The sequence below is a fragment of the Mobula birostris genome, chromosome 2, assembly GCF_030028105.1.
Source record: "Mobula birostris isolate sMobBir1 chromosome 2, sMobBir1.hap1, whole genome shotgun sequence".
In the NCBI taxonomy this organism is placed as follows: Eukaryota; Metazoa; Chordata; class Chondrichthyes; order Myliobatiformes; family Myliobatidae; genus Mobula; species Mobula birostris.
This window is the reverse complement of record NC_092371.1, coordinates 237,019,415-237,041,363: the sequence shown is the minus strand read 5'-3', so window position 1 is coordinate 237,041,363 and position 21,949 is coordinate 237,019,415.

Here is a 21,949-nt window from a genome sequence, read left to right as displayed (position 1 = left end):
AAAGACTTATTACGATTTTTGTGAGATTTTGTTAACATTAATTCCTAAAAACTAACTCAAGTATGAAATCAAATATGCAGAATTTTAGGCAGATATTTAACCACAGCTGACTTTATTAACTCTAAATGAATTGATTTAATTATAACACCACCAGTATGAATGAAGCTCATGTGGAATGGTATCAGGGAAAAAAATACCCTGATCTCAGGGTGATCAGGGTGAAAAATATTGAATCCATCTGGGTAGAGATTAGGAATAGTAAAGGGGAAAAAAATCACTGATGGGAGTTGTTTTTCGGCCTCCGAATAATAACATTACAGTGGCACAGACAATTAACAGAGTAATATCTGAAGCATATAAGAATGGAACAGCAGTTATCGTGGGGAACCTTAAGTTGCACATAGATTAGCTGAATCAAGTTGGTTGACGCAGTCTTGAGGAGGACTTTATAGAATGCATCCGTGATGGCTTTCTTGAACAGCATGTTACTGAACCTACACGGGAACGTGCTATCTTAGACCTGGTCCTGTGCAATGAGACAGGTAAAATTAGTGATCTTGTAGTTAGGGATCCTCTTGGAAAGAGTGATCACAGTATAATTGAGTTTCTCAGACAAATGGAGGGAGCAATAGTTCAATCTAAAAACAGTGTATTATGCCTAAACAATGAAGACCACAATGGGATAAGGGAGGATTTGGCTAGTGTAGACTAGGAACACAGGCTATATGGTGGGATGGTTGAGGAACAGCGGAAGACTTTTACAGAGATTTTTCATGGTACTCTGCAGAAGTATATTCCAGTTAAAAACAAGGACAGTAAGGGTGGGGAGAGCCACCCTTGGATTACTAAGGAAATAATAGAAGGCGCCAAACTAAAAGCTCATGCATACAGAATTGCCAAGAGTAGTGGAAAACTGGAAGATTGGGAAAACTTTAAAAAGCAGTGAAGAATCACTAGGTGAGCAATAAAGAAAGGGCAGATAGATTATGAAAATAAACCAGCACAGAATATAAAATTGGATAGTAAAAGTTTTTATAATTATATAAGGCAGAAAAGGGTAGCTAAAGTGAACATAGGTCCCTTGGAGGACAAGAAGGATAAATTGATAATTGAGTAATGAGGAGATGGTAGGTGCTTTGAATGACTACTTGTGTTATGGATGCGATAGGAGCTGAGGACGTCAATACAGTAGCTAACACTAAAGAGGTAGTGCTGAGAAAACTTGTGGTCCTGAAGATAAATAAGTCCCCTGGTCCTGGTAGAATGTATCCCTGGGTACTGAAAGAAATGGCAGAAGTTATAGTAAAGGCTTTGGTGAAAATTTACCAAAATTCTCTGGACTTTGGGCAGGTCCCTGTGGATTGGAAGACAGCCATGTCACACCACTGTTCAAAAAAGGATGCAGACAAAAGGCAGGTATCTTTAGGCCAGTTAGTTTAACATCTGTAGCTGGGAAAATGCTTGAAGCTGTTATTAAAGAAGAAATAACGAAGAATCGGAAAAGAAATGGATCCATCGGGCAGACGCAGCATGGATTCAGTAAATACAAATCCAGTTGGTTGAACTTACTGGAGTTTTTTTGAGGATATAACAAGTGCAATGGATAGAGGGGAACAGATGGACGTTATTTCCTTGGAATTCCAGAAGGCTTTCAATAAGGTGCCGCATAAAAGACTTATCCATAAGATAAGGATGCATAGATTTGGGGGTGATGTATTAGCATGGATAGATAGAGGATTGGTTAACTAATATAAAGCAGGGAGCTGGGATACATGTGTATTACTCTGGTTGACAATCAGTGTTGAATGGTGTGCCACAGGGGTCAGTGCTGGGCCAGCAACTGTTCACTGTTCACGATATACTTTAACGATATGGAAGAGGTCACTGAGTGTAAAGTATCTAAGTTTGCTGATGATATTAAATTAAGTGGAAAAGCAAATTGTGCAGAAAATACGGAGAGCTTACAGAGAGATATAGATAGGTTAAGTGAATGGGTTAAGTGGGCAAGAGTGGGCAGATGGAGTACAATGTTGGTAAATGTGAGGTCATCCACTTTAGAAGGAAAAGTCAAAGAGCTGATTATTATTTAACTGGTAAAAACTGCAGCATGCTGTTGTGCAGAAGGACTTGGAAGTGCTTGTGAAAGAATCACAAAAGGTTAGTTTGCAGGTGCAGCAGGCTATCAAGAAGGCAAATAAAATGTTGACCTTCATTGCTAGAGAGATTAAATTTTAGAGCAGGGAGGTTATGCTGCAACTATACAAGGTACTGGTGAGGGCATACCTGGAGTACTGCATGCAGTTCTGGTCTCCTTAATTGAGGACTGGCTTTGGAGGTGGTGCCGAGGAGGTTCATCAAGTTAATTCCAGAGATGAGGGGGTTAGACTAAGAAGAGATTGAGTTGTTTGGGACAGTACTCATTGGAATTCAACAGAAATGCGAAGAAATTTTTTTAGTCAGAGGGTGGTGAATCTATGGAATTTGTTGCCACGGGCAGCAGTGGAAGCCAAGTCATTGGGTGTCTTTAAGGCAGAGATTGATAGGTGTCTGAGTAGCCAGGGTATCAAAGGTTATGGTGAGAAGGCGGGGGAGTGGGACTAAATAGGAGAATGATAAAATGGCGGAGCAGCCTCGATGAGCCGACTGGCCAACTTCTGCTCCTTTGTCTTATGGTCTTATGGTGTTATGGAATAAGAGGAGATCCTATAGAAACATGTAAAATTATGAAAAGGATAGATAAGATAGAGGCAGGAAAGTTGTTTCCACTGGTAAGTGAGACCAGAACTAGGGGACATAGCCTCAGATTCGGGAGAGTAGATTTAGGATGGAGATGAGGAGGAATTGCTTTTCCCAAAGGGTGGTAAATCTGTGTAATTCTTTGCCCAAAGAAGCAGTGGAGGCTAGCTCTGTAAGAATATTTAAGACAAGGTTGGATAGATTTTTGCATAGTAGGGGAATTAAGGGTTATGGGGAAAAGGCAGGAAGGTGGAGATGAGTTCATGGTCAGATCAGCCATGATCTTATTGAATGACAGAGCCGGCTCGACGGGCCAGTTGGCCGACTCCTGCTCCAATTTCTTACGTTCTTATGTTCAAAGTGCTTCAGGAAAGCTGCAAACATTCAGCTGTTGTGAGTATAAAGAACTAGAATATACACTGCATGCATTAACGTTATTGCATGAACTTCAAGTGGGAGACAAATAGTTGCTTGTAAAAGTAGATGCAAAGACCAAAACCCAGCTGTACAAATGGAAGACCAAAAAGTAAGGAATAAATGGAGGTATGAAAACGAAAATGATGAGGAAACCAAGAGGAGAGGTCAGATCGTAAAGTGAGCAATCAAAAAATTAATCAGAGAATACTCCAGTGTACTAAATGCATTTTCCCAAGATCAAGATGCACATCCTAGAAAGAAGATTGTGGGAAAAAAAAGAGAAGGATGGCATAAGTGCAATGGAAATGGAAGAGGATAAAGGAGACCTAATTTCTTGAGAAATTAGCAAATTCAGAGATATTCACAAGGTCTAGAAGAAAAAGGAAGGTGAGAAATAGAAAGACAAATAGTTGAAAAGGAGAAGCAAGGTATCCAGAGCTGCCAGAACCGTTTTCTGCAGTTACAGAGTCAAATCCTACAATCACCATGGAGGAGGCCGCAGAATCCGAGATTGTTTCACAGCCACAAACCCCACCCGCCAAGCAGAGTGACCCCGTCCCCGTTGTCAAGGAAAGACGTTATCCCACAAGAGTAAGAAAACTTCCACAGTGATTCAATCTTTAGGCCTGAATGGGACAATTTAAAAACTCACTATGCTGTGGATGTCTATATCATAGTTGTATTATGTAGTATAATATATATGTACATAAGTTAAGATGCATTCTATATTGAGTTGGAGTTAAGCAGGGAGGATTGCTGTGTATTTAATATTTCAATAATATTTGAGTAATATTGTATATATATATATTGCTTGATTTAGAATTCTTTGTTGTTTACACAATTCATTCTGGTTATATGTACCAAGTACAAGAATAGCATACAGTGCCTATAAAAAGTATTCACCCCCCTGGAAGTTTTCACATTTTATTTTTTATAACATCGAATCACAGTGGATTTAATTTGGCCTTTTTTTGACATTGATCAACAGAAAAAGACTCATTGAGTCAAAGTGGAAACAGATCCCTACAAAGTGATCTAAATTAATTACAAATATAAAACACAAAATAATTGATTGTATAAGTACTCACTCCCTTTCGAGTCATTATTTAGTAGATGCATCTTTGACAGCAATTACAGTTTTGAGTCTGTGTGGATAGGACTCTATTAGCTTTGCAAATCTGGACACTGCAACTTTTTCCCCATTCTTCTTTACAAAACTGCTCAACTGCTGCCAGATCGCATGAGGATCATGACTGAACAGCCCTTTTCAAGTCCAGCCACAAATCCTCAATTGGATTGAGGGCTGGACTCTGACTTGGCCACTCCAGGACATGAACTTTGTTGTTTTTAAGCTATTTCTGTGTGGCTTTGGCTTTATACTTGGGGTCACTGCCACTGTTCTCACTCTGAAGAATTTAGATCCAATGCAGAATTATAAAAGTTCAAATCAAGCCCTGCACTCTGGAATATCCCAGGTCTGCTCTGTAATCTGTGCGGAGTCAGCTGATCTCTGTTGGATGGTCCATCAGGTGCAGTATAATGATTGCTGTTAGCTACCCAGAACGAGGCAGTTTGAATTGCCCATCTAGGCAGTATATTTAGTATTACAGTAGTTTAAAGTCCGAACTGTGATCTTGAGATGAATATGTATAGTTATTTATTCAGTGCGGAATTGACCCAGAGGAAACCCACACGGTTACAGGCAGAACGCACAAACTTCTTACAGACAGCTTTGGGAATTGAACCTTGGTCATGGATGCTAACCACGAGGTTACCGTGACACTCAATAAATTACATCATGCAGAAATATTGCTAATATTTGATAATCCCAGGTTTTGACAACTACACCTGACAATAGAAGCTGTAAATGGTTTTATTTTATTTTATTTTGAGATATCGTGCAGAACAGGCCCTTCCATCACCACCCAGCAACCCAGTGATGTAACCCTGGCCTAATCACAGGACAATTTACAATGACCAATTAACCCACGAAGCAGTATATCTTTGGATTGTGGGAGGAAACCAGAGAACCTGAAGGAAACCCATGAGGTCACGGATAGAAATTATAAACTGTTTACAGGTGGAATTGAGCTATGAACTGCAGAATTCCCTGAGTTGTAATAATGTTGTGCTAATCACTACACTATAGGAATACCTCATGGGATAAAACTCTATAATAAATCTCAAAATTTACCTGATAATTTACAAGACATTATAAGAGTGGAATTAGTCATAGATTCAGCATTATTTTATTTTTAATCTTACTAATTTTAAATTAAATTTTAATTGTTAGTGCATTCCAAAAACGATTTTCTTAAATCACTGTCTTGTTCTGGGGAAAACATCTTTTCATTTCATTCCTGATTCACAATATTGCCACTTTTGTAATCATAGATAAAATGACATTATTTTGCACGGTAGTCCCCTCACATGACTTAGTTTGATGCTATCCAAGCTTTTAATTGATTAAGAACTACTGTTTTGTGGGCTGCCCCCATCACATCCGTAGGTCGTATTAATTATTAATACAAACAATGCATTTCACGGAATAGTTTGATAAATACATGATAAATGCTTCTTTCAGGCTATTACGGCCGGGGGATGCTAATGGAGATGATGGATAATGGATTCCATAGTCAGGGGAACAGACAGGAGATTCTGTGAGCCTGATAGAGATACCCGCATGGTGTGTTGCATTCCAGGTGCCAGGATACGGGATGTCTCGGGTCGGGTCCGGAATATTCTGAAGGGAGTGGGCGAGCAGCCAGCTATCTTGGTACATGTTGGTACCATTGACATTGATAGGAAAAGGGAGGAGGTCCTGAAGAGAGTTTTCCGGGAGTTAGGAAGGAAGCTGAGAAGCCGGATCTCCAGGCTAGTAATCTCGGGATTGCTACCTGTGCCACATGCTAGCGAGGGCAAGAATAGTAGGATCAGGCAGATGAATGCATGACTAAGAGACTGGTGCAGGGGGCAGGGCTTCAGATACTTGGATTATTGGGATCTCTTCTGGGAGAAGTATGACCTGTTCAAAAAGGATGGGTTACACCTGAACCTGAAGGGGACCAATATCCTGGTGGGAGGGTTTAATAGAGCTGTTAGGGAGGGTTTAAACTAATTTGGCAGGGGGATGGGAATTGGAATAATAGAGCGGAGGAGGGGGGAAACAGAAATAAATCTAAAATAGTGAGCAGTAAAGATGTCAGGAAGGACAGCAGGTGATGGGGAAAATTTGCAGCCATTGGGATGAGTTGCAGTGCAATCAAAGCAATAGGACCAAATACTGGACTTAAGGTGTTATACTTGAATGCACGCAACATAAGGAATAAGGTGGATGATCTTGTCGTACAGCTACAGATTGGCAGGTATGATATTGTGGCCATCAATGAGACGTGGCTAAAGGATGCATGTCTCTGGGAGCGGAAAATCCAAAGATACACAGTGTATCGGAAGGATAGGCAGGTAGGCAGAGGGGGAGGCGTGGCTTTATTGGTAAGAAATGATATTAAATCATTAAAAAGAGATGACATAGGATCGGAAGGTGCAGAATCTTTACGGGTTGAGCTAAGGAATAGCAGGGGTAAAAGGACCCTGATGGCAGTTATTTATAGGCCTCCAAACAGCTGCAGTGATGTGGACTACAAATTACAACTGGAAATTGAAAAGGCTTGTCAGAAGGGCAGTGTTATGATAATTGCGGGGGGGTGGGGTTTAACATACGAGTGGATTGAGAAATCAGGTCGGCATTGAATCTCAAGAGAGAAAATTTGTAGAATGTCTACAAGATGGCTTTTCAGAAGAGCTCGTTGTTGAGCCCACTAGGGGATCGGCTGTACTGGATTGGGTATTGTGTAATGAAGCAGAGGTGATTAGTGTGATTGAGGTGAAGGAACCCTTAGGAGGCAGTGATCATAACATGATTGAGTTCACAGTGAGATTTGAGAAAGAGAAGCTGAAATATCCGATGTGTCGGTGTTTCAGTGGAGTAAAGGAAATTACAGTGGCATGAGAGAGGAACTGGCCAAAGTTGACTGGAAAGGGACACTGGCGGGAAGGACGGCAGAGCAGCAGTGGCTGGAGTTTATGCAAGAAGTGAGGAAGATGCAAGACAGATATATTCCAAAAAAGAAGAAATTTTCAAATGGGAAAAGGATGCAACCGTGGCTGACAAGGGAAGTCAAAGCCAAAGTTAAAACAAAGGAGAGGGCATACAAGGAAGCAAAAATTAATGGGAAGACAGAGGATTGGGAAGTTTTTAAAAGCTTACAAAAGGAAACGAAGAAGGTCATTAAGAGGAGAAAGATGAACTATGAAAAGAGCGTGCAAATAATATCAAAGAGGATACTAAAAGCTTTTTCAAGTATATAAAGGGTAAAAGATAGGTGATAGTAGGTATAGGACCGATAGAAAATGATGCTGGAGAAATTGTAATGGGAGCTAAGGAGATGGCGGAGGAACTGAACGAGTATTTTGCATCAGTCTTCACTGAGGAAGACATCAGCAGTATACTGGACACTCAAAGGTGTCAGAGAAGAGAAGTGTGCGCAGTCACAATTACGACCGAGAAAGTACTCAGGAAGCTGAATAGTCTAAAGGTAGGTAAATCTCCTGGATCAGATGGAATGCACCCTTGTGCTATGAAGGAAGTAGCTGTAGAGATTGCGGAGGCATTAGCAATGATTTTTCAAAAGTCAATAGGTTCTGGCATGGCTCCGGAGGACTGGGAGATTGCAAATGTCACTCCACTATTTAAGAAGAGGGCAAGGAATCAAAAAGGAAATTGTAGATCTGTTAGCTTGACATTGGTGGTTGGGAAGTTGTTGGAGTCGATTGTCAAGGATGAGGTTACGGAGTACCTGGAGGCATATGACAAGATAGGCAGAACACAGCATGGATTCCTTAAAGGAAAATCCTGCCTGACAAACAATTTTTTAAAGAAATTGTGTATTTGGATTTTCAGAAGGCCTTTGACAAAGTGCTGCATATGAGGCTGCTAAACAAGATAAGAGCCCATAGTCTTACCCAAAACTTACATACGTGGATAGAGCATTAGCTGATTGGCAGGAAACAGAGAGTGAGAAATAAAGGGATCCCATTCTGGTTGGCTGCCAGTTACCAGTGGTGTTCCACAGGGGTCCATGTTGGGGCCGCTTCTTTTTACGTTGTACATCAACGATTTGGATTATGGAATAGATGGCTTTGTGGCTAAGTTTGCTGATGATACAAAGATAGGTGGAGGGGCTGGTAGTGCTGAGGAAACACAGAGTCTGCAGAGAGACTTGGATAGATTGGAAGAATGGGCAAAGAAGTGGCAAATGAAATACAATGTTGGAAAGTGTATGGTTATGCACTTTTGTAGAAGAAATAAATGGGCAGACTATTTCTTCTGTCTGAGGCAGAAGCAGAAATAGACAGGAGTTACAGGGAGATAGTCACCCCTAAGAGTCAGGAGACAGGTAGCTGGGTGACTGTCAGGAGAGGGAAGGGGAATAGACAGAATGAGCAGAGCACCCGTGTGGCCGTTCCCACCAATAATAAGTACATCATTTTGGATACTGTTGGTGGGGACGACCTACCAGGGACAAGTTGCAGTGGTTGCGTCTCTGACACCGAGACTGGACCCTCAGCTCAGAAGGGAAGGAGGGAAAAGAGGACAGCAGTAGTGATAGGGGATTCGATAGTTAGGGGGACAGATAAGAGGTTCTGTGGAAGAGATCGAGAATCCCGGCTGGTCTGTTGCCTCCCTGGTGCCAAGGTCCACGATATCTTGGATCGAGTTCTTGGTATTCTCAAGAGGGAGGGTGAGCAGCCGGATGTCGTGGTCCATGTAGGGACCAATGACGTGGGTAGGAAGAGTGAGGAGGTTCTGAAAGGTGAGTTTAGGGAGTTAGGCACCAAGTTAAAGGACAGGACCTCCAGGATAGCAATCTCAGGATTGCTACCAGTGCCACGTGCAAGCGGGTTCAGAAATAGTAAGATAGCACAGATCAACACGTGGCTGAAGACATGGTGCAGGAGGGAGGGCTTCAGATTTATGATAATTGGGCAGTTTTCCAGTGAAGGTGGGACCTGTTCCGGTGGGACTGTTTATATCTGAACTGGAAGGGGACAAATATTCTTGCAGGTAGGTTTGCTAGAGAGACTCTGGTGGATTTAAATTAGATACAAGGGGGGGAGGGGAAACAGTGTGTAGGAACAGATGTAGGGGAGAAGGAAGATAAAGAAAATAGTAAAGTTGTGTTATGTAACCGGCAACAATGAATATTAATCGGGACAGGTTATATAAAAACAACCAAACATTTATTAAACATGTATAAGGAAAAAAAAACAAAGGAAAACTTTAACCAGAGGTTAACAGGTACACAGCTGTTCACCAATTCGCCACTCGGCTCTGGTTCTTAAAGCGTTAAATGCGAAAGCAGTTCTTAAAGCAATACAGTCAGATACAGTTCTTAAAGCGATAACTTCGAAAGTCCAACAGTTTTACACGTTCAATTGGGAGAGACTTCTCTGGAGAAGGATTTCTTCACAGACGCAACTTTACTGCTGGTTCTGTCCACAGGATTCCCGATGCTGAAACTAAACAGTTTAAATCGACTAACTTTAAATTCCTTTAGAGAGAGAGCACCTTTTTGCATCAACTCATTGCCCTATTGCAAGAGTTATCTTAATGCAGGTTATCTTCAACGAAGACTCAATAAGGTCGATTCTTTATTAAACTGCCAAACGATGCCGACTTCTCTCGATCCTTCACTTCGATGAATTCTTCACTCTCCCTTCAAAACTGTCGGAATTGAGTAAATTGGCACTTCCAGCCACAAATTTCCAGTTCAATAATACAATATCTTGTAAGAGAACGCGCCTTCCATTTTAAAAATGAAACTGCATCACAAAAACAAACACGCAACAGAAACAGGGGCGCAACATGTTCTACCTGGAAATCTACAAACTCAAAAAACCAACTGCATCACCTGAGTCGACCCTTATAAAGTCACGGGGCACAAGTCATCACATGACCTCACATCGGAGGGAAAATCACATCAGGTGACCTCCAAAAGACCATTACACCATTCTCACAAGAAAAACAGATCTCCTTGAGCATGTAACAGTTGTTTGCACCATTAGTGATAAACAGAGAGTAAGAGGTGGAAAGTTTCTTAAATGCATTTATTTTAATGCTAGGAGCATTATAAGAAAGGTGGATGAGCTTAAAGCATGGATTGATACCTGGAAGTATGATGTGGTAGCTATTAGTGAAACATGGTTACAGGAGGGTGGATTAGCAACTAAATATTCCTGGATTTAGTTGCTTCAGGTGTGATAGAATCAGAGGGACAAGAGGGGGAGTGGTTGCATTGCTTGTCAGAGAAAATATTACAGCGGTACTCTGGCAGGATAGATTAGAGGGCTCGTTTAGGGAGGCTATTTGGGTGGAATTGAGGAATGGGAAAGGTGTAGTAAATCTCATGGGGGTGTATTATAGACTACCAAATGGGGAGCGAGAATTGGAGGAGCAAATTTGTAGGGAGATAGCAGATATTTGTAGTAAGCACAAGGTTGTGATTGTGGGAGATTTTAATTTTCCACACATAGACTGGGAAGCCCAGACTGTAAAAGAGCTGGATGGTTTGGAGTTTGTAAAATGTGTGCAGGATAGTTTTTTGCAGCAATACATAGAGGTACCAACTAGAGAAGGGGCAGTGTTGGATCTCCTGTTAAGGAATGAGATAGGTCAGGTGACGGAGATTTGTGTTGGGGAGCACTTCGGGTCCAGTGATCACAATGCTATAAGTTTCAATATAATTATGGAGAAGGATAGATCTGGATCCAAGGTTGAGATTTTTGATTACAGAAAGGCTAACTTTGAGGAGATATGAAAGGATTTAGAAGGAGTGGATTGGGACAAATTGTTTTATGGGAAGAAATTAATAGAGAAATTGAGGTCATTTATAGGTGAAATTTTGAGGGTACAAAATCTTTATGTTCCTGTTAGGTTGAAAGGAAAGGTTAAAAGTTTGAGAGAGCCATGGTTTTCAAGGAATGTTGGAAACTTGGTTCAGAAAAAGAGAGATATCTACAATAAATATAGGCAGCATGGAGTAAATGAGGTGCTTGAGGAATATAAAGAATGTAAAAAGAATCTTAAGAAAGAAATTAGAAAAGCTAAAAGAAGATATGAGGTTGCTTTGGCAAGAAAGGTGAAAATAAATCCCAAGGGTTTCTACAGTTGTATTAATAGCAAAAGGATAGTGAGGGATAAAATTGGTCCCTTAGAGAATCAGAGTGGACAGCTATGTGTGGAGCCAAAAGAGATGGGGGGGAGATTCTGAACAATTTCTTTTCTTCGGTATTCACTAAGGAGAAGGATATTGAATTGTGTAAGATAAGGGAAACAGGTAGGGAAGTTATGGAAACTATGATGATTAAAGAAAATGAAGTACCGGCGCTTTTAAGGAATATAAAAGTGGATAAGTCTCCGGGTCCGGACATGATATTCCCTAAGACCTTGAGGGAAGTTAGTGTGGAAATAACAGGGGCTCTGACAGAAATATTTCAAATGTCATTAGAAACGGGGATGCTGCCTTGGCCTTTATAAATCAGAGCATTGAGTATAGGAGTTAGGATGTAATGTTGAAATTGTACAAGACATTAGTGAGGCCAAATTTGGAGTATTGTGTACAGTTTTGGTCACCGAATTATAGGAAAGATGTCAACAAAGTAGAGAGAGTACAGAGAAGATTTACTAGAATGTTACCTGGGTTTCATCACCTAAGTTACAGAGAAAGGTTGAACAAGTTGGGTCTTTATTCTTTGGAACGTAGAAGGTTGAGGGGGGACTTGATAGAGGTATTTAAAATTATGAGGGGGATAGATAGAGTTGACGTGGTTAGACTTTTTCCATTGAGAGTGGGGGAGATTCAAACAAGAGGACATGAGTGGAGAGTTAAAGGGCAAAAGTTTAGGGGTAACATGAGGGGAACTTCTTTACTCAGAGAGTGGTAGCTGTGTGGAACGAGCTTCCAGCAGAAGTGGTTGAGGCAGGTTCGATGTTGTCATTTAAAGTTAAATTGGATAGATATATGGACAGGAAAAGGAATGGAGGGTTATGGGCTGAGTGCAGGTCAGTGCGACTAGGTGAGAGTTAGAGTTCGGCACGGACTAGAAGGGCCGATATGGCCTGTTTCCGTGCTGTAATTGTTATATGGTTATATGGTTATTGGGGTGTATGGGGTGTCAGGGAGGGGTAGCACCTCTGGTGGGGGAACATGTCGCGTCCTTTTTAGGGCGGTTAGTCCACCTTTGGTCCCCACCTGGCACTCAGCTCTCACCTGTGGCTCCCCATAGTTGTTTGCATGTGACAGCGGCCACACCCCGGGCAACGGCTTCGACAAGCCAGCTAAACCAGGTGAGGGTAGCCGACGAGTCTCAAACCCTCGGTGAGATAGGGAGTTGTCTATCCCAGCATATGAAGACAGACTCCAACGGATTGAGCGGACGAGACCAATGGAAGGTCCAACGGTCAAGGCGGCAGTCTCTGCAAGCGTCGTGGAACATGTAGAGCAGGACAAGACACAGAAGACGACCTGGTCATCCACTGCGCCTCGTCCCATCTCCAGCCATCTAGACTCTGTCTTGCCACTGGATCCAGATGGGAATTGGGAAGAGAGAGTGAGGCTGACGCTGCGCAACTCTCCCTCACTTAAATCCAAATCACGTGCTAGTCTCGACACCATCATAATGGTGTCGAGGTCCTCATCGACGTCAACGATGGATGAACAACAACATATGGTTATTATTTAAATAGGGAGAGAATTCAAAGTTCTGAGGTGCAACGGGACTTGGGAGTCCTCGTGCAGGATACCCTTAAGGTTAACCTCCAGGTTGAGTCGGTGGTGAAGAAGGGGAATGCAATGTTGGCATTCATTTCTAGAGGAATAGAGTATAGGAGCAGGGATGTGATGTTGAGGCTCTATAAGGCGCTGGTGAGACCTCACTCGAAGTACTTTGTGTAGTTGTGGGCTCCTTATTTAAGAAAGGATGTGCTGATGTCCGAGAGGGTACAGAGAAGATTCACTAGAACGATTCCTGGAATGAGAGGGTTAACATATGAGGAACGTTTGACCACTCTTGGACTGTACTCCTTCGAGTTTAGAAAAATGAGGGGGAACCTCATAGAAACATTTTGAATGTTGAAAGGCATGGACAGAGTGGATGTGGCAAAGTTGTTTCCCATGATGGAGGAGTCTAGTACGAGAGGGCATGACTTAAGAATTGAAGGGCACCCATTCAGAACAGAGATGCAAAGAAATTTTTTTAGCCAGATGGTGGTGAATCTATGGAATTTGTTGCCACAGGCAGCAGTGGAGGCCAAGTCATTGGGTGTATTTAAGGGAGAGATTGATGGGTATCTGAGTAGCCAGAGCATCAAAGGTTATGGTGAGAAGGCAGGGGAGTGGGACTAAATGGGAGAATGGATCAGCTCATAATAAAATGAAATGGCGGACCAGACTCGCTGGGCCGAATGGCCAACTGTTGCTCTTTTGTCTTATGGTCTTATAAGCTCCCACTACCTATTAAGTGCTCTCAATGGCATGTGTCTCAAATAGCCTCTGTCGGCCAAGTCCAGCTCCTGGCCTTCAGTTGTTACTTATCTACGAAGCCTGGCAGAACCGTTTCTGTAGAGGGGAAGAGTGGCAAAGGTGCCTTAAAACCATTTGCTTTGGGCAGATGGGGCTTGTTAGCCATGGTTGAGTGCTCATCCAGGAGAAAGAATATTCTGATCTCAAACCTCCGCTACCTTGCCGCTACACCCACTCATGGGGAAGGCTTCAGGAGTGAAATCCAGAGCTCAAGTCCTTAAGGTAGTCCTACATTGGGCTCAAAGCTGACAGGCAACTCCTGTGATGCTGCTGGTGCCAAACTGCATTGGTCTCTGCCGTTGCTTTGGGTTCAGCAGATGCATAGAGGGCAGGATCCTGCCACATGGGCAACAGCTTGCTCTCCATATCGTACTGCCCAGGCTTGCGTATCCAGACAGCTGAGATGCAACATCCATGGTCGACCCTGACCAATGGAGACCTCATTCAATCATATATGATAAATAAAATTAATCTGAATCTGAAATATTCAGCTGTATTTTGACTTCCTCACTTCACAGGAGCAGGTTTTAGAGTCTGGATACAGAGAAAATATTTCCACAGCGGGAAGAGCTCAATTAGATGCAGTCAAACACAGAAACAAATACATTAGAAGGAATTAATGCTTGATTTAATCTAATTATATCCTCATCTACACATTCCCAAAAACTGCAGTATCCTTTCACTCTGTTGCTTTTCAAGAAGCTGTTTACAGATATTATAAAGCACTATTTCTGCCACTCTCTGAAAATGAGAATTTCAAAATCTCATCACCAAAAAAAAATGACCTCATCTCTGTCTTAAATGAACAACTAGTTGTATTCAAATAGACAATCCTAGTTCTAGATTCTTCCACAAGAGGAAGCTACCCTGGTAGGTTCCCTCAAGATCCTATTTCTTTGAGTGATGGACTGAGACATGATCGGGGGACAGCTGAGCTTATTCTAAAACTTAATATGTTGGGTCTGATGTTGTCGTCCATTAAGAAATGTTATTTTGTTAAAACCACATAAAATCCAGCAAAAAAAATGTTCAAAAGACTCAGCTTTGGTAGAAAGAGAAAATGAGTTAATATTTCAGGTTTAAAAAAAACATTGATATTTGAGGCCTGCTGACAAAGTAACTTAGTCTCATCAGGACGAATAATTGTCAGGGTGATCAATTGTGGTCCAAAGCGGGTAGAGCAGAATCTATTAAGCAGATGAAATACTTACAGTGTAGGTCAATGACAAAAGAAGTACACCTTTAAGCCTTGTGGAAGCCTTGGCCTTCCTTCCACTGCACTGCCAGAACTCATATCAATTGCCAAGCACAGTCAAAGTCCTTGGCCTAGATGAAGGTCCAAGGACATGTTTATGGCCATTTCCGATTTCCATTGCCGTGACAGTCTGATTCTCACTCATCTGGTTAAAAACTAAATCTGGTCTATTTTGAACTAGATCTGAAGAAAATCTATTGTCAAATGTTGTGCCTTTGTGCTTTTTGGCTCATCAACACTACTTGGAGTTGAACAAGGCTTTACCATAGTTCAGGTCAGGTTTAACAACCCTGACTGGTCAATGAAAAATGTAAGGGAAAACTGCAGTGAAGAATCCTTTTATAGACACAGAGATAGTGGACCCTCTTTGCTACCCTAAACGCCAACAAGTAAGTTCGGAATGTGAATAGATGCCTGAAGTACAGCTGATTAATATTGCAAATGGGATTAATTGGAAGTGATCATGATGATGATGAGAATACTTTGGCCATAATGGTTCTCTACTTAAACAAATATAATGGAAAAATACTTGTTAGAAATTATTCAGAAGATGGAGTTTGAAAAGAAGCATGAAAGGCTGAAAAATTGAAAGAGAACAGATTAGCTAGGATGGATGTGTAATAGCTAAACCCAAAGAGAATAATATGGATGGGTGATAGAAGGCACAATAAAGCAAGGACACTTCTGTGAATGAATAATTGGGAGAGAATCAATGACATGATGGATTACATCTGCTTTGTTGGAATGAATGGGATCAATTGTCTGAGTGACCTGTTTATGATTAACTATTTCCTGAAAACATTGATCTCAAATCTCTGCTGCCTTGTGGTTATACCCACCCCTAGGATGCCTTCGGGAGTAAACTCTGAGGGAAAAATCCGGAGCTGGAGTCCCTAAGGCAGTCTTACACTGAGTTCAACGCTGACTGGCAACTCCTGTGACGCCTCTGATGCCAAACTGTATCGGGCTTTGGTGCTCCTTTGAATTCATCAGCTGCGTGGAGAGGGGGGGCCTGCTACATGGGCAACAGCTTGCTCTCCATATCGTGCTGTCCTGGTTTGCATATGAGGTAGATCACTGGGATGCAATATCCATGGCTGACCCCGACCATTGGTGGGCCTCAGTATGATTTCCTGAAGCATCCTTTCTACAATACCAGGAAGAGAGAAAAATCTTCTCTTACACATTGTGAAACCAATCCTCGTTCCCTAAATAAATAAATAATTGAATAAATTCAAATTTATGAACTAAGCGTCAAATTAAGTTAAATGTTACTAAGAGACAATGATGACATATAGAGGAGTATTTAAATGTATTCGCATGGCAGTAATGCAGTGGTGGCTATTTAAAGACAGGGTTTGCATCCTTAACTTTGTTAATCATGCTCCTTTGAACCATTAGAAAATAATATGCACCCACTGTGATTGCAGGACTGTCCCTAGATACATCCAGCTGACAACAAAACAATTACAGGCCTTCTTGGATTATAATAGAGTACTGGTGTATCCATGAGGTATCCACAATTTGCTGGCTATCGCTAGAGTCGGACCTTTAGCTAAATGCCAATTTGCCATAGTCGCTCCTCTGTCTCCCATGATCACCTCTTTGTTGTCCTTACCTCTGTTGTATTTACCTCTAGAAAGGTCTTCAAAAAATGGTGAATGCAGCCCAGTCCATCACAGGCTAAGCCCTCCCCGTCACTGAGCACATTGAGAAGGACTGCTGCCACAGGAAAGCAGTATTCATACCAAGGACCCTCAGCACCTGGGCTATGCCCTCTTCTCTCTGCTACCACTGGGCAGGAAGTAGCTCCCACACTACCAGGTTGAGGAAAAGTTATTACCCCTCGACCACCAGCATGGACAGCTTCACTCACCTCAGTACTGAACTGATTCCACAACCTATGGACTCACTTTCAACGGCTCTACCTTTTGCCCTCAGTATTATTTGTTCATATTTTTTAGTATTTGCATGACTTGCCTTCTTTTACACATTGGTTGTTTGTCAGTCTTTGCCATTTATAGTTTTCATAAATTCCGTTATATTTCTTTACTTCCCTGTAATTGCCTGCAAGAATATAAACCTTAAAGTAGCATACAGTGACACATACATACCTTGTTAATATATTAACCTTGAACTTTGAACTTTGATTCTTTGCTTCAGGAGCTGACTATTGACCAACCAGTTACTAAAACATGGCACAGTGGAACATCGTGCAGTGCTGCTAACTTACAACTCCAGTGATCTGGAGTTCACTGACAATATCATTCAAAGTAGCATCTGCTAGGAACCTGGATTCTATACGATAAAAGGAGTTGATTGAGACTTACATTGTTTTGCATTTCCGAAAACATTTTTTTTTAAAACTAACAACAACTGCTCCTACATCCTGGAATTGCATAACAAACATGCAGAATATACATGGCCAATGCAAGTTTATGAACGTCAGCTACATAACAATTGTGATCAACTCCATGTTTCTAAAGCTAGACCATTCAATCCACACTCTCTTTTTGCAACTATCATCAGGCGGAAGATACACGAGCCCCGCACACCAGGTTCAGGAACAGTTATTACAGTACCTCATAATCCATCAGGTTCCTGAACCAGCGCAGATAAAATTCCTCACCTCCAGGTTATATATGTGGACATATACATACTTAGATATTAAATTTATTTTGACTTTGACTTTGACGATATATGTTCCCCTTCTTAGGTGTCAGCTTTTTACAAAGAGTGAAAGCATCTCCACACAATCATTGTTAATATTAAAAGCAGAATAAATATCTCTTTGTTCAGTGTATAAATACACTTGGTGGCTAATTTCCATGTCTAACTCCCAATCCTCTCTGTTCTTCTGGCTGGAAATACCTACTCAATATATTTTGTACCTCTCCAGGCTCAGGCATTTCCTTTATGTCATGGTCCCGTCTGGCAATCCCCCACCTTGCCATTTGCCTCAAGATTTGGGCCTCGGTCACCTCATTTAGATTCCAATCATTCCCAGGTATCACTAACTACACGCACCTGCTTCCCATCAAAAGGCAGGATAAAAACCCTGTGACCACAGCAAGAAGCTGCCAGTTTGTTAGTTGACTCTTGTGAGAGTAAACCTTGTTTCCTATTCCTGAGAACTGTTAGTTCTAAGCTTTGTATCGTCTCCTGGATATCAGCTCCCCATTTGTGGAGGTGCTATGCCTAACGACTCTGCCTCAGCATCTGTGTCCTGCACTTGGGTTTGTCCCCAGCCATGTCCTTGCAACACTTCAATCCAGAGGGACCAGGGCAACCATATCAAAGGGTTAATGTATGAGGAGCGTTCGATGGCTCTGGATCTGTACTTGGTGGAGTTTAAAAGAATGAGAAGGATCTTGTTAAACGTATTGAATATTGAACAGCCTAGATACAGTAGGCATGGAGGGATGTCTCCAATAGTGGAGACATCTAAGAGCAGACAGCACAGCCTCCGAATAGAAGGACATCCCTTTAGAAGAGAAATGAGGAAGAATTTCTCTAGCCTGAGTTTGGCGAATCTGTGGAATTCATTGCCACAGATGGATGTGGAGGCCCAGTCATTGGGTGTATTTAAAGCAGGGGTGAATAGGTTCTTGAATAGTAAGGGTGTTAAAGGTTACCAGGACAAAGCAGCAGAATGGGGTTTAGAGAGATAATAAATCAGCCATGATGGAATGGTAGAGCAAGCTCAATGGACTGAATAGTCTAATTCTTCTGCTGGGTGTTATGGTCTTAAGTTTGATCATAGTTGAAAGCATTTTAGACATTCATAAATGCCAATTAGAACAAAACAATGAGTAAGTGCCCAAGACCTATAAACTGGGCATTTTGTTATAGACCCTTTGTTTGCTTGTGGCTGATATCCCCGTCTGTAGAGGGTCCTGACATGGTTCTTCTTGAATAAATTCTGTACTTGTGTATCCTTTGCAGGACCTACAGATAAGAAAGATTGTTGGGCAAAAATCGCTTCTCTCATTTTACCAGCGTTTCATTAATTGCATGTTGCAGAACTTGCCCCATACTTCCAAGAAGTCACCTCAATCTTGGCAAAATGTGAATTAAGTAATGATACGTATTAAAATCTGATCACTGCCTATTTTCTGCTAAACTTGGTATGTTCTCCTGGAGCAGAGAACAGAAGAAGAGGCTTCATGAATAATCTCCTGCTTTAGAAAAGACACTTGAATCATGGAATGAAGACCAAGCTTATAAATCTGGTGGGAGCAAAGTATGTTGGGACTGGTGAGGGTGGAGTGCTGCGCGAGGGGTGTGGGATAGGTGGCAGTAAAGGAGTACAAGGGGCGGGGGTGTGGTGCGGGTAGAGACACACCCAGCCCTGAGATTCCAAACAATTTCTCTGGTACTTCCTGCTCCCTTCACTCTCCCTTCCGTTTTCCCAAACATGATTCTCCTCTCCCTGCCCCCTTCCCACTCTCTGTCCATAATAGAGACCCATAGGAGAATCAGGTTCATCATCGCTCACATATGTCATGAAATTAGGTTTGTTCTGCAATACATAAAATCACTACAGTACTGTGCAAAAGTCTTAGGCACCCTAGATATATATATATATATATATGTACCTCAGGCTTTTGCGAAGTACTGTATTTACATTTTTTCACACAAGATATCTGCTTCTCAAGTATCTCCTTTCCATCCACTGCAGACAATGGAGGAGGCCTGTCCGTGTGTGCAAATGACTGTGAGGGAGGAAAGGAGTTTGGTTAGCTGTTGTTGTTGTTCTTGTTGCTTGTTTATTTTTCTATTTATTGGGATATAGGGCAGAATACACCCTTCTGGCCCTTTCAGCTGCACTGCCAAGCAATCCCCTGATTTAACCCTAGCCTAATCACGGGACAATTTACAACTGTACCTATCAACCAGTACGTCTTTGGACTGTGGAGGAAACCAGAGCACCCAGACGAAACCCACACAACCATGGGGAGAATGCACAAGCTCCTTTTAGCCAGCGGTGGGAATTGAACCTGTAAAGCTTTGTGCTAACCAGTAGGCAACCACGCCACCCCTTGTTCTGTTGAGCACTGTGGATATGCTATGTTGATGCATGAACATGTGTCAACACTTGTGGGATGCCTCCAACACCTCCTTAGGTTGTGTTGGTCCTTAATGCAAACAACACTTTTCACTGTATGTTTCAAAGTACATTCATTATTAAAAGAATATGTAAATTATATAACCTTGAGATTTGTTTGCCTACAGGTAGGCACAAAGCAAGAAACCTGAAAGAAGCCAATAAAAAAAAAGTCGAATACCTGATGCTCAGATTTGACGTTCCTGTGATAAATAAGTGAATCTGCATCTGAATAGTCAACATCAAACCTCTGTTATCTGGTCTAGTTATCAGTGCATGACATTGGGGTTATCACCCAGAATTTGATTAATTTAAAACCGATTAATGAATGAATGAAAGTGTCAGGAAGACCAGAATTCAGAATGGCTCAACAAGAAGATTTAGTTCTCAGCTCTCCCGAGCTAAGCATGATCCAGAGACCTACTGCATTAATACAATAACCTTTCATGCAAATACCGCAAGATGACTTCAAGATATCCTGTTCTTCTGCCTCAGTTAAGATGAAGTCTATAGTTTGCATGTGAATTCATTGTACTGGAGCAGATGTATTAACAGATCGGTGGTAGACGTTGGGTTAATGTGCCTGTGGTGTAATTATCGAAGCATATGGAACTCTGTGTTTGTATTGTCATTCATTTTAGCTCCCAATTACAGCTATGTGAAAAGCAGCACTGCAGATTTGCTAGGAGAGTGTGGAAATGGAGGCAAGGGTCCTTGTCTCAGTTGATCCCCCACAGCTGTGTAACAGAGGACTCTGATCTGTAGGCACACACCAGGACAGATGTCGGTCGCTGCCGGGAGCTCATCACCTCGGTGGAAGGTGCCCCTTTAGTCTCCCTGAAACTTGTTGGTCTTCCCAGCACAGCAGGATGTCTGGAAGGGAGTTCTGCCAACTGGCACCATCCAGGACGCAGGAGTCTGTCCTGAGGGTGCTCTGAAGCTTGGTGCAGACAACACTGAGGATCTGTGGAGAAGAACCACAGTCTAAGTGTCATCTGCTATCACACATGGAGTGGGCAGTCGGGTAGAGAAGTCCCTGAAACTGCGAAAGAGTGTTTCACCACAAGGAATCACATAAGCAGTTATAATACCAGAGAATATGCAGTTAAGGTGGAAAAAGTGCAAAGGAGATAAGACTATAAAACATAGAAGCAGAATTAGGCCATTCAGCCCATTGAGTCTGCTCCACTGTTCCATCATGGCTGATCCCAGAACCCACTCAACCCCCTTACACCTGCCTTCTTGCCACATTCTTTGATGCCCTGATCAATCAGGAAGCATTCAACTTCTGCCTTGCTTATGCCCACGACTTGGCCTTCACCACAGTCTGTGAAAGAGCATTCCACAGATTTACTACTCTGTTGCGAAAATAAATTCCTCCATACCGCTGTTCTAAAAGGTCACCCCTCAATTTTGAGGCTGTGCCCTCCAGTTCTGGATACCCCCACCAGAGGAAACATCCTATCCACCCTATCCAGTCCTTTCAACATTCGGTAGGTTTCAATGAGATCCCCTCGCATTCTTCTAAATTCCAGTGAGTACAGGCCCAAAGATGAGTGGGGCAAGTTTATTTTGGCCAGAGAGTCTGGGATGCCTGATATAAGACCCTGTGACACAGGAGCAGAGTTAGGCCTGATTGGTCAGGGCATCAAAGGAAATGGTCTATGGGGTTGAGTGGGATCCGGGATCAGTAATGATGGATTGGTGGAGCAGACTAATTCTGCTCCTTTGTTTTAAGGTCTTTTCTCCTTTGAAATTTTACCACCATTCGGCCCATCGAGTCATCTCCATCAT